The sequence below is a fragment of the Chrysemys picta genome, chromosome 13 (assembly GCF_011386835.1).
Source record: "Chrysemys picta bellii isolate R12L10 chromosome 13, ASM1138683v2, whole genome shotgun sequence".
NCBI lineage: Eukaryota > Metazoa > Chordata > Testudines > Emydidae > Chrysemys > Chrysemys picta.
The window spans coordinates 12718811-12730450 of record NC_088803.1 but is presented as its reverse complement, the minus strand read 5'-3'; the positions used below and the strand labels follow the sequence as shown (position 1 = coordinate 12730450).

The following is an 11640-nucleotide window of genomic DNA, read 5'->3' as shown; positions in this document are numbered from 1 at the left end:
GATGACCTCCTGAGGTCCCTTCCAACCCAAATATTCTATGATTCTATGAATTGAGGTCAAGTAGAGTATGTATTGAATCATTTCCACATTTGGAATTTGAACATAATGAGTACAAACTTCATGCTAAGAGGTTGACCAACATGATTTTTTTAAATGTCAAAAATAGGGATTAAAGATATGGATTATTAAAAGTCTGATGGAAAGTTCATTGAGGACAATAATAACATAATTGAAAAAAAAGATAATTCAAGATACATTCTGTCTTTAGAGTTTCTTCCCCCAGGACAGAATTCTACTCATCTGTCTCCTGATGGCTTTTTTCATCTCAGCGTTTCTCAGCGTGTAGATCATTGGGTTCAGCATTGGGGTGATTACAGTGTAAATGATTGAAGCCAACTTGTCCATGGGCAATGTCCGGTAGGGCCGAGCATAGATGAAGATGCAGGGTATGACTTGTAAACACACAACTGTCATCTGGGATCCACAGGTAGACAGAGCTTTGCGCTTCCCATCTGTAACATGTTTATTTATCTTGACAAGGATGATGGTATAGGAAATGAGAAGGATGATGAACATTACTATGACAAGCATCCCACCATTGGAAACCATCAGAAGCTCGACCACGTAGGTGTCCGTGCAGGGCAGTTTCATGACTTGTGGGACATCACAGTAGAAATTGTCAAGGATATTTGGACCACAGAAAGGCAACTGGAGGATCAATCCAATCTGAACAGCAGAGTGAGCCAATCCACTCAGCCATGCCCCTGCCACCAGCCCCATGCACACACCACGGTTCATGATAGTCAAGTACCGCAGTGGTTTATAGATGGCTACGTACCGATCAGCAGGCAACATGGTTGTCCACAAGGACAACAACCATAGCACCGGCGATGAAGTGGAATAAGAACATTTGGAGGATGCACTCATTGAATGAGATGGTTCTGTGCTGGGAGAGGAGACCCAACAGCAATTTTGGAGCATTGACTGATGAGTCACTGACATCTAGGAAAGCCAAGTTGGCCAGCAGGAAGTACATCGGGGTATGGAGCCGGTGGCTGGTGATTACAGTGGTGATGATGGTGAAGTTTCCCAACCACGTTGTCAGGTAGATTATGAAGAAGACGATGAAGAGGCATCGCTGCAGCTCAGGATTCTGGGTGAGGCCCAAGAGGACAAATTCTGTCACTGTGGAACTGACGTTCTGCTGTTCCATTTACTAGCTTCAAAACATGTCTAGAGAGAAAACTGTAATAATTAGTATGAAGAAGTTCTTACTATTCCCTCCTTGAATTACTAGTATTAAGTCAATATTAATGCTTTTTAACAGACATTTTGTTTAATAATTATCTTAGTTTACTAAATTCAGTCATCCTCAGTGCAGGGCATCCCTGCTACAGCAGACCCTATGAACTACACCAGTTGTCATCCTGAGTTTTGGGATCATTGGGAGTGAAAAGGAGCAGCCTACCTACGAAATCAAGCCTTTGCCTAGCCACTTTCTCTATTCATTTCCCTGCAGCCCTCATGTTGCACACATCCATGGGGTCTAGAGGGTCATGGTTGGGAATAATGTGAGTTGCAGGGAGTGCTCTTAGGTAGAGCTTCTGAGAGTCCAGTGGTTCTCAATGTGGGGGTCATATGAAATTGTCAGGCATTCATGACAACCAGAATGCCCTTCCCATATTCATATGTGGCAAGGAGGTCCCATGTAGTTCCTCGTTTAGACTGAAGAGTTGGAATGGAAAACTGGAGAACCACTTATTTAGAGGATTCACATGCCCAGTGTGTGCCCTTGGTTACAAGAAGGGAAGGAACTAACTCTAATTGTCTTTAGAAGTAATTGCATGTGCTCACTGCATCTGAAATAAAGCCAGTCACTTTATTTAGATGCCTATGGATTGTGGTGCATAATTTTAAACACATGCATTTGAAAGCTGTGAACATAAAAAGATTTCTGTCTATGAATCCCTGATTAAATATTCAAAACTGCTGTGGGATTATGGATTCTGAGCTCCCATTAACATTTTTGAAAATCTCTAGAACAGATTTAAAAAAAATGTTCCCAATAAAACACATCTATGAAATAGTCAATATATCTAATTATTCATGGTTAAATTAAAAAAGGAAGGAAAATGAAAATTTTCATGCCATTGGTGTTTAAATGCCAATTTTCAATTAATTTCTAAACAATTAGTTTTTGCAAATTTTATATTCAGACTGAATTTTATATTTGATTCTTTTTTTTCTTGGGGGTCAACCAAAAAACTTTTAAAACTGTAAATATGAATAATACCATGAGCATCGAGTTGTTTTCATCTACAGAGCTCAAAGTGATTTTTAAAGGAGGTTGCTATGAGCCTCAGTTCTGCAGTTGTAAATGGCTCAGAGAGGTTGCACACGCTTACCCAGCAGTGCACTGAAGGAACCAGGCATAGGACTAAGTTCTGCAGTCCTGGTCCCTTGCTCTCTCCACTAGGCCATGCTTCTTTCAATCTCACACCACTCCCCAAATAGTATCCCTTTACTTTTTCATTATCTCCAGGTTTGAGTTTTGAGGAAATGTAATTTTTCTGCAGAGAAATATATTTTGCCAAAGAAAGCCAGCCAGCTTTCAAGATCTCCTCCTTAAAGGAGAGGGCCGTGGTGCTGTGCACCATGGGGAGAGGCCGACTTACTGTGTAGAGTACTGGCATTGGGTTCAATTTCTATACTGCCAAGGACACCTTCTGGGACCCCAGGTAACTCTCTTCCTCTCTCAGTCTGGATTTTCAAAGGGGAATAAGGGAGGTAGAACAGGGAATCCTGTCAGGTTTTTCGGCATTTCCCTCGTCTTTTTCTAATTTTTGCTTCCTAGCTCCACCTTGCTTCCGAGATAAAACCTTTAGATCAGAGCAGCACAAAGCAGCTGCCATAGGAGATGCTTGGTCAGACAGAGCTAGTGTTACAAAGGTTAGTGGTAAAGGCTCAGTGAACTGTTCTCTTCCTAACTCAGTTAGGTACTTCTAAATCCTAAGCCAATATCTGAACTGCTCCCAACACTCACTTCCACTCTGCAATAACAATGCCAATTGCTAATTCTACATTGCAGATTTTGAACAACAAAAGTCATGACCTCAGCCTGTGTGCTGATGATCTCAGAGTCGGCGGCCTCCAAACAATTAAGGCTTGTCAGGGGAAGTCACATCTCATAGCTGGTCATTGTTTTCCTGACTGGCTGGGGAAGGGGATTTGATTCCAAAGAGTAGACAGCCGCAGAAATCTTCCCCTTATATCCCATCTGACCCATGCACCAAGACTGGTGCTAGGATCGAAGACTCACTGAAAGCCCCCGGAGCTTTACTGAACCAGATTAAGATACTTGCTGCTTTGGAGATTTGAGATTTCAGTCTCAAGGGGAATAATTAATAAGTTCCTGGAGTTTTTCATTTTGTTTATGTTTCTTTTTAGCCACTCAAACTGAATAGGCTTTGGAAATTTACCAAGTTGATTGAGCTTGACGCAAAGAGGCACAGGGGCTGAACTGGATCGTTGTCTGGCCTCCAAATGGAGGAAATGCCAAGACTCCTGGATTCTATTCCTTGCTCTGAGATAAAAAGCTGTTCTGTGGGTCAGAGCTGGAGACAAGTAACCAGTACTTCTGGATTCCATGTCAGTTCTAGGTGGCATGTTGGGACTAGTGTCTCTGAGGGGGGGCAGTTGTATTTCCTCATCCCTCCTGAACCCCTTTAACATATTTTGTCCAAGAGCTCTGTGGAAGATAAGAACGACTTCTGGAGATTTCTGAATGATTGTCAATCTGCAAAGTCAGTCTGATTATGAAGTCAGCAGACAATGTCAGTGTTGTCAAACTTCAACACCGCCGCTCAAAATACTTCATCAATTGTAATTCACTCCACTTAAGCTCAGGAAAATACATAAGAAAGGGAGTCATAATGGCTAAAGAATGTGTGGAGGAATAGTGGTCTTTCTCCATATATGCTGAGGATGGGCTAAGATAATAGGAGAGTAATCGGACAATGTTTTGGAGGAAAATAAATAGATTTAGGAAGATTACTAAAGTTTGGACACCCATGGAACACACAGTCACAGTCCAAAGCTGGATGTTGACCCAGGGAAGGACCCATTGATAACAAAATGACTGCTAGTAGCCACATCTGTGATAGACCATGTTTGGAGGACACATCCATTAGCATTAGAGGCATGAAGGAATAAAATACAGGGAATCCCTCCAATAGAGAAAATGGCAGAGATTTCTATATCAAGGCAGAGTGCAGTCTATATCATTTCCAGAAGTGTAAACATTAGGAGAATAGTTTCACCCCCAATACATTTATTAATATGTAATAAATGGATTATAAATGAAATGTGTTAATACTCTGATGGAAACTTCATATGGAATAAAAATTACTAAAAAAAAAAGGTAATTCGAAGCTAAATTATGATGTTAAGGTTTCTTCCCTGAAAACAGAATTATATTCCTCAATTTCCTGATTCTCAATTTCATCTCAGCATTTCTCAGTCTGTGGATCATGGGGCTCAGTATTAGGGTGATTACAGTATAAATAACTGAAGCCAACTTAGCTAGAGGTAATTTCCAGAAGGGCCAAGCATAGAGGGAAATGCAGGGTAGGAGTTGTGAAAACGGAACTGGGATGTGGGATCCTCAGATGGACTGATGCTTGGCTTCCCTTCCATGACCTGTGTCATTATCTTTACTAAGATGGTGGTGTACTACATGACCAGGAGAATGAAGATGACAATGAGGAACATCCCACTGTTGGAGACCATCGACAGCTAGACCAGGTAGATGTTGGTGCAGACCAGTTTGATGACTTTGGGGATATGGCAATTATCCAGGATGCGCATGCGGTAGAGTAATACTCACTATCATGCAGGCCAAGGACTATATACTGCAATTCGTAGGAGCAATTCACAGTCATTCATGATGACACTGGATTGTCAGTTGGCAAGAAAAAGAGATTGAAGTGTCCTTATAGCACTCTGCTCATATTAAACACTGGGCATCCTCTTCCCCTTCAGCCTCTGGCCTCAGTGACCCTTGTGTGACACTGGCAGGCCAGATGCCAGCACTTCCCCAGGCTGCAGACATTAGCGCAGAACTGGCAACCTCATAGCGCATGTGCTAGTTTTGCTCAAAATAGATATTAGTCTTATAAGAATACATCTAGTGTGTAGACTCTCTGAAATGCTTGTACATTGCTGCCTGCATTAATCTCATTGATAATATCTATATTTCATGTTATAAGATAATATTTACGTGTTTGCTCTGTAACTATAAAGGTGATTGCCCTGAAACTGTAAACCCCCACATTCAGGAGAGAAACATAAGCAAAAATTAAATACTAGTTTGACAGAGGAGGTGTTATCTCCTGCCCAACAGAAGAAGGCCCATAGATACCAGAAGACCCATTTTGGAATGTCAGAGGACAAAAGACTTTGTTGAGTTCTCCCTCTGCCCCTGTGAAGAGGAGATGTGCACATGGAGTCTTTCTATCATATTGAACTCTGGGGGAAGGGAATAAAAATCCCTGACAAGAAGAAACTGTGTCTTTTGGGCTATTTGAACTTTGAAGGTCCAGAGAATTTGAACTGAGGCCAGAGATCCCCAAGGGCTGCCTCTTGGGTGTGTCCTGAAAGACACTTTGAAGTGACCTATCACTGTAGCTCTGTTACTCTTAGGATGTAGATGGTAACTCATTGGTGTGTATGTGGTCACTTATTTTAACCTGTAAATAACTCTCTGATTCCTTTTTCCCAGTTAATAAACCTTTAGGTAGTTTATTGAAGGACTGGATACAGGTGTTGTCTTTGGTGTAAGAGCTAGGGTACCAGTTGTTCTGCAGTAAGTGATTGGTCTCTTCGGACTGGAAGCAACCTGAATATCGTGTGATTTTGGGGTTTTAGTCTGTTAGTAATGATGTGTCTGAGCACAGTTTTCTTTGTTCCTGCTGTACTAAATAAATTATACTTTGGAAAAGACCAGCTGGTCACTCAACTTACGACTGGTCACAGCTCTGTGGGAAGAACTGCAGGACCCAAACCCAATCAGACCAGCTGAGAAATCATGGTTTGTGCACTCGGTGCTGTAGCCTGGGCCTGGGTATAAAAGTGGGAGAATCACAAGTTTTCACCCTATGAAATGTGTAGGCATGAAGCAGAAATCTGAAGGGGTCAGAGATGCAACTAGCCCTGTAACCATAACAACTAGGATTTAGCCATTTACTTTAAAGGGATCTGGATTTGGCCAAGGGTGTTTTATCCTACAAGGATCCAAAGGTAACAAAATGTGCCCTGGATCACAGAAGCTGGCTACTTATTGTTACTGTTATTATTACTACCATATTTGTGCACATAACATAAGTGAGGTTAAAGGAAAGTGTGATAGATAGATAGATAGATAGATAGATAGATAGATAGATAGATAGATAGATAGATAGATAGATAGATAGATAGATAATCCATTTAAATTACTGTGCTTCAGCTTCTTTCCTGACTACCAAGTGCCCAGATCATGACTTTCTTAAAAGTATTAATTATTCACCATTATTCACCACAGAATTTCTGTGACCATTTCGTACACCAGTGCTCATTTACAATAAGGTCTTGATTAATATTAAGTGTTTGAACTTTTAGCTATTTCATCTGGTTACATTTTAAAATGAACTGATTCTCTTTCCTGACCAGATACATTGACAAATTATAATCCAGATTCTTGAAAATGGAAAGGCAGATTGTCAGTTGGTATAAATCATAGAATCATAGAATATCAGGGTTGGAAGGGACCTCAGGAGGTTATCTAGTCCAATCCCCTGCTCAAAGCAGGACCAATCCCCAAATAAATCATCCAAGCCAGGATTTGGTCAAGCCTGACCTTAAAAACTTCTAAGGAAGAGATTCCACCACCTCCCTAGGTTACCCTTTCCAGTGCTTCACCACCCTCCTAGTGAAAAAGTTTTTCCTAATATCCAACCTAAACCTCCCCCACTGCATCTTGAGACCATTAGTCCTTGTTCTGTCATCTGCTACCACTGAGAACAGTCTAGATCCATCCTCTTTGGAACCCCCTTTCAGGTAGTTGAAAGAAGCTGTCAAATCCCCCCTCATTCTTCTTTTCTGCAGACTAAACAATCCCAGTTCCCTCAGACTCTCCTCATAACTCATGTGCTCCAGCCCTCCGCTGGACTCTTTCCAATTTTCTACATCCTTCTTGTAGTGTGGGGCCCAAAACTGGACACAGTAATCCAGATGAGGCCTCACCAATGCCGAATAGAGGGGAATGATCACATCCCTCGATCTGCTGGCAATGCCCCTACTTATACAGCCCAAAATTCTGTTAGCCTTCTTGTCCGAACACACAATTATTATGAAGTTAAAACTTGTCTCCTTTGAATATTCTGAACTAAAGGCACTGATCTAGAAAAAGCAAGTTGTTGACTTTAAACGTATGGGAAGTCCCATTGCAGGCTTAAAGATTTATGCATGAGTGCTTTTCTGGATTTGGGCATATGAATGAGACTGTCAACCGGGCCTAGGGTAATTAGACATGTAACTCCTGTAGACTTCCATTGGGTGTTCAACACCCAACTTCCTTGGACCTTTTGATGAATCCCATCCCAGTTCCTTCATGTTCTCTGCTTCCTTGAACATTCATGTTTGCATTGGTGGAATATGCATGGAATGCAACCACAAAGAGGCCACAACTTCACCTCAATCAAAAGTATTTTAAAAGTAAAATTACTATGCACACAGATATGGGTTGCTGTATTCATTCAGTTCTTCAAATAAAAGTGGGTAGAAGCTCACTCAAGCATCTAGGAGACATAAATCAAGATGCAGCTTTTCTGCATTATTATTGATAATTTTGTCCTTCCCACCTAGTAATAGATCAATGTCATTGTAAGGATTCTTTTTGTTCCTAATATACTTTAAAAACTCATAATTGTCCTTAACTCTGCTGGCCATATTGATTACACTTGGCTTTTGTCTTAGGGGACTTTTATAAGCTTTCCTTCTCAACCATGAGGACTAAATGGCTATAGTTTAGGAAATGGAAGCTTAGATTCTGTTGTAATGCCGTGACTCCTGGAACTGAGGCCCTGGACACTGGTTTATAGGCCTCAAACTTTAATCCAGACCCAAATGCTTTCCTAATACCACATTTCCATATGCAGATCTGCTTATGTTGGGATATTGTGTGAACTTGAATGGGCAAGGGACATGGTCTCTATAATCATGTCACGGTGGCAAGGTAGTTGCTGAGATGACAAAGGAGAGGGCACCTGTGCATGAGGCAATCTCTCTATTGACATGGTCTGTGTTCTGACAAAAGTTTGATAATCCTGTGGTCAAAAGGCATTCATATGACCATAGAAGTCTACCAGAGGTGTGGGAGCATATTTCAGGATTTGGACCTAAGAGTGGATGAAGAAATTGAAGTTGATGGGCTGAGCATGAACTCAGTTTTGAAATTTTTTGACAATATGTTCTGTTCATCAAAAAGTGCTGATTCATTTAAACCAAAAATGTTTGCAGAAAAAGGTTGGTTTCGATGAATCTCCTAATTTGATTTTTTTTAGAAGGTTCAAATTTGTTAAAATATTTAATTTGGAAATTTTTTTATTTTGTTTGAATCACATTTTCTGATGCAAAGTTTCCACAGGAAAATGTCCATTTTAATGATTTTTTTCCAATGTTCTTATCAGGAGAATCAAAACATAAATTTCATTTGGACATGCCAATTTATTTTGTTTCCATCAAAAAAATTGAAATTTTTGTTCTGACAGTCCCAATTCCAAACTTTTCAGATTGTTTTCTGTCTGCCTCTCTCCACACAAGCTGGTGGGAGGCAGCCTCTCTTATAACTTTTAGCGCTGTAATTAAAACCCTCGCACAATTTACCAACCTCTTCATGGGTCACCTTGAAGAAGAATTTCTGGAGAAAAGCACCATAGTAAGATGGACCGAAGAGACTTTTCCAGATCTGTGGACTGCCCTCTGCACCGACCCCGTGTTGGTAACTCCAGACTGGGAGAAAGAGTTTATCTTACAAACCAAGGCCTTTGAGGTCGGGTTGGGAGCGGTCCTTTCGCAAATGGTCAGAGAAGTAGAACACCCAGTCCTGTTCCTCAGTAGGAAACTCCTGCCCAGGGAACATAAATATGCCGCAGTAGAGAAGGAATGCCTGGCAGTAAAGTGGGCCGTAGAAAGCCTACGCTACTACCTACTCGGACGGAGGTTTACCCTCATCATGAACCATGCCACTCTGAAGCAGATGAAGCAAAACAAAGAAAGAAATGCAAGAGTAACAAGGTGCTTCCTGTCACTACAATCCTTCCCCTTTAGAGTGCAATGTAGGCCCAGAATCCAGCATAGCAATGCTGATGGCCTGTCTAGGGTGCACTGTTTGCTGACCCAGGTAGCCCAATCCTGTAGTGCTGGGGGGCAGGGCAGGGGAGAAAACAGTCCCTCCAGAATGTTAAAAGCCCCTCTTCCCTATCAACTGAGAAGGGATGACTACAGGTCAATCAGGTTCAGCTGAGAAGGGGTTACCAGAGAATCAATTAGGATCAGCTGAGAGAGAATTTCCTGATCAGTGGATTCCAACTAAAGGCTGCCTGAGACCCTTTTAAACACTCCCCTGTTGGAAGAAAGAGAGAGAGGGAGAGAGAGAGAGAGGAGTCAAGCTACCAGTAGGCAAGTAGCAGAAAGGGATCAAGCCTCTCCAGGAGGAGAGGCTGCATTCCCTCCCATAAGGAAGAAAAACAAGCCCAAAACACTGGCTGAAAGAAGGACGGACTGTCCCTGTGCAGCCATGAGGGACTGTTTTATCCCAACCCCGTCTCACCAAGACTAAAAACAGCTGAGGCTGGCAAGACTGAGAAGGTGCCTTGCCACAATACCCTTAGACTTCCTTTAGAATTCCAGCTTAAGATGCTAACAAGTACAGCCATGCAGCAGGGGCTAGACAGAGGAGGACAAGACATTGTGTGCTCCTGTGATCTAAGCCCAGCTATATGACTAAACAACCTCAACGCTCTGTGCCTCAGTTTCTCAGTTTCTCAGTTTCCCCACCTGCAAACTGGAGAATAATAACTGACAATGGATGAATAATTAATAATGAATCATTTCTTTAGACCTGATCCCTAATTCAGTTTTCTTTGAGCTCTTAATGAATTTTCATAGACCGGGGCAAACATTTGTCACATTTTCTTCAAACAGAATTTGCCTGTTTTCCATAAGAATGTAGGAATTGCCAGAGTCCACACCAAGTGCCTGACAGGGCGAGTACCATTTTGCAACCACCCATAGCTCGGAGAACTGTACCATGGTGGTTTAATTCATTCCATGCTGTAATACAGGGATTGACAACCTTTGGCATGTGGCCCGCCAGGGTAAGCCCCCTGGCTGGCTGGGCCAGTTTGTTTACCTGCCGCGTCTGCAGGTTTGGCCGATTACGGCTCCCACTGGCCACGGTTCGCCACTCCAGACCAATGGGGCTCAGGGAAGTGGTGCGGGCTGAAGGATGTGCTGGCCGCTGCTTCCCTCCATCCCCATACAGCTCATCTATCTATCTATCTATCTATCTATCTATCTATCTATCTATCTATCTATCTATCTATCTAATAGTAAATAAAAGCCAAAGGCACAAATTTATAGGAGTCCTTTCACCCCTCACTCTGAGAATTGACTGACAGAACGAGACTCAAACATGCTGCTCTCTATAGCTGAGCTATGTGTAGCTGGCTTTGAGTATCACTGTGAGTGATGCTGCAGTGAGGTGATTTATCCAGGTTGATTTCCTAAGCACTTGCGGGATTCTCTCCCTGGAGCCCTGCACAGCTCAGCAACAGAGACCCAGAGGCAAAAGTTCACTGAATCCTTGACTTTAAGGCCAAGAGGGGCTGTCACAGTCATGTAGTCTGCCCCTCCCCCCCAGCATGGCAAAGACCTTGACATCTCCCCCAGAGTTCCCTAACTCCAGCCCAGCTTCTGTGTTATCTGTGAGTAGGGTCACCAGAGGGCAAGTGTGAAAAATCAGGACAAGAGGCTGGTTTTAATAGATGCCTATATAAGAAAATGCCCCCAAAATCAGGACTATCCCTATAAAATCGAGACATCTGGTCACCCTATCTGACACAAGAGCCTAGTGGGACTGAACAAAGCTCCTAAGTGAGCCAGGTGCCTAAATCCTATTGCCATCCAAGGGTAGTTAAACACCTACCAAGCTTAAGTGTTATTTTAAATTCCACTAGGTGCCTATCAGCTTCTTTAGGTACCTGAGCTGCTTTGTAATCTTCATCTTGGGCCTGGCTTGTCAGCTTCCACAGCCTGGACTTCTCTTGAAGTTCAGAAATATGAAGGCTGGGATTTGCAAAGGAGCCTAAGGGATTAAGGCACATACATCTTGGGGATTAAGTCCATTCGACACCCTTGAGATTTCCACCCTCAGATGAGAACAAATACAACCAGGCAGCAGGGACTAGAGAGAGGAGGACAAGACAGCTTAAACTCCTGTGATCTAAGCCCAGCTATGTGACTAAATTACCGCAATTCTCTGTGCCTCACTTTCCCGACCTATAACTAGGAGGATAATACCTGAGACAGGATGAACAATGCATA

The 11640-nt window shown here is 42.4% G+C and overlaps 1 pseudogene; it reads right to left on the bottom strand.

The window, feature by feature from the left end:
• Positions 1 to 264: 264 nt before the first annotated feature.
• On the bottom strand, positions 265 to 1213 carry LOC101945826 (olfactory receptor 4D9-like; annotated as a pseudogene).
• Between the last annotated feature and the right edge of the window lie 10427 nt (positions 1214 to 11640).